General features: G+C 48.3%; 1 non-coding gene across 1 annotated transcript; it reads right to left on the minus strand.

The window, feature by feature from the left end:
* Positions 1 to 1,215: 1,215 nt before the first annotated feature.
* LOC143350525 (5.8S ribosomal RNA) lies at positions 1,216 to 1,370 on the minus strand. The gene has a single exon (XR_013081143.1). It is a non-coding gene; the product is annotated as a 5.8S ribosomal RNA (ribosomal RNA).
* Positions 1,371 to 2,475: the final 1,105 nt, after the last annotated feature.

Raw genomic sequence — 2,475 nt, forward strand, 5'->3', positions numbered from 1 at the left:
CGAACAAACTTGTTAGTTGAAAAAAAAAAAAAAAAGAAAAACAAATCGTACACCGTAACGAATCGGAGCAACAAGAACCTGGTGTATATATGGAATCGACCACCACCTCCTACTTCTCCGCGTCCTCCGATAGCATATAATAGCATTTTGCTTTCTCGGAGAAAAGGATATCAATGATGGGTTTTTAGCGCCTCGCCAAAGTGTCTCCCTTCTGTCTTAGTTTTTCATTCGTTCGATGCGAAACGCTCGCTAGGCGTAACCGGCTGATTACTTTTAACGTCCTTCCGTCGCTTTTCAAATTAAAGAAGAACCACGGTGTGTGTCTATGATAGAACTACCCGATCCGATTTTCGTTGATTCTTTGATAGTCTACCAAAGTCCACCGTAAGTTCGAAAGAAAAGCATTCGTGGACTGGACGACCGGCTAAACGCGCGGTCTCGCAATCGATATACATATTCGTAACAAAGAGAGACATGGGGCGACCAACTTCTCAGAGTATATCCCTTCTTTTGGGTTCCGTTCGTATCGCGCTTCTCGTCGTGTTCGTTCGAGCCTCTCCATAGAGGATGATCGTCCGATTCGTTTGATAAATTATCATTTTTCCCTGGGGCTGTACGAACGAACAGAGAGGAAGACGACGACCGACGGATACCACAAATTTCACGTGGTAGGGCATATATTACATATCATAATTATCAGTGTTTGGTCAAATTTCTTTCCAGTGTCCTTTTTGTTATGCTCCAAAACTAGTATACGCTTTATTTTCTCTTTCCTTTGCATAAATTATTAACTTCGGGCAACGTCGGGAGCGCCGGTAATCATTAGATTTGTACGAAACGCGATTTGCGCCCCACGGTGGTTTTTAGTGCCGTCAAAGTCAGAAATCGTAGGAGCGGTGCTTTAACGGGCGGTCGTGATGATACTCCAGACAACACGACGCACGACGCCGTAAAACACTCGCGCGAGTCCAGACTGATCTCTGCCTCACCACGCAAGGGGTGCGCAAACTTGCCAATAATATATAATATTTATTCTTTTTCGTACGTCCAGCGACAAACGCCAACGAAATACCCAAATTCTCGCTCGTACGTTGATACCTTTCTCTTCATCGACCCGGCTCCGAAACGTTCTTCGCCATCTCCCCGAAAGGAGAGGTAAACGACGGCGGGGTTAGGGAATCTGAGAACAACGCAAGCAGTTTTAGGACAAGTGAACGACCCTCAGCCAGGCGTGGTCCAGGAATTTTATCCGTGGACCGCAATGTGCGTTCGAAATGTCGATGTTCATGTGTCCTGCAGTTCACACGTTGACGCGCAATTAGCTGCGTTCTTCATCGACCCACGAGCCAAGTGATCCACCGTTCAGGGTAATCATATACAATTTACAATTTTTCTCTTTGTATTTAAAAATGCTCCTTGTTCTTTGCTTTAAAAATATTCGATGTTCGCACCTCCGACCAGCGTATCGACGGAGGATTGAACGCGCCATATCGACGACAAAAGTTTCTTTTTGTTTCCTGAATGACGGAAAACCATCGTTCGACGGCCGGGCGTACAGTACATTCAAAAGCCTTTGCGCGTGGCTGCGACCAAACGGGTATAATACACCCGTATATTCTTGGTTCCGAACAGTAACTTCACGCGCAATCGGGCGAACGCACGCGGCAGCGCCCATCGGTTGCTCGATGAAATCGATGCGATAAACTACAGCCGTTTCGGCTGGTCGTCGTTAGTCGCGCGAGCAACGATGGCCGCAAAATCGACGCGTCGTCGTTTGCGATTATTCGCCTCAAGTTAGCCATGAGTATGTATATTATTCATTTACGAACGAACGCGGCAGCGTCCACCGGTTGCTCGATGAAATCGATGCGATAAACTACAGCCGTCTCGGCTGGTCGTCGTTAGTCGCGCGAGCAACGATGGCCGCAAAATCGACGCGTCGTCGTTTGCGATTATTCGCCTCTGGCTATCCGTGAGTATGTATAATATTCATATACGAACGAACGCGGCAGCGCCCATCGGTTGCTCGATGAAATCGATGCGATAAACTACAGCCTTCTCGGCTGGTCGTCGTTAGTCGCGCGAGCAACGGATGGCCGCACAATCGACGCGTCGTCGTTTGCGATTATTCGCCTCACGTTAGCCATGAGTATGTATATTATTCATTTACGAACGAACGCGGCAGCGTCCATCGGTTGCTCGATGAAATCGATGCGATAAACTACAGCCGTTTCGGCTGGTCGTCGTTAGTCGCGCGAGCAACGATGGCCGCAAAATCGACGCGTCGTCGTTTGCGATCATTCGCCTCAGGCTATCCGTGAGTATGTATAACATTCATTTACGAACGAACGCGGCAGCGTCCATCGGTTGCTCGATGAAATCGATGCGATAAACTACAGCCGTCTCGGCTGATCGTCGTTAGTCGCGCGAGCAACGATGGCCGCACAATCGACGCGTCGTCGTTTGCGATTATTC

The sequence above is a fragment of the Colletes latitarsis genome, chromosome 14 (assembly GCF_051014445.1).
Source record: "Colletes latitarsis isolate SP2378_abdomen chromosome 14, iyColLati1, whole genome shotgun sequence".
Lineage (NCBI taxonomy): Eukaryota > Metazoa > Arthropoda > Insecta > Hymenoptera > Colletidae > Colletes > Colletes latitarsis.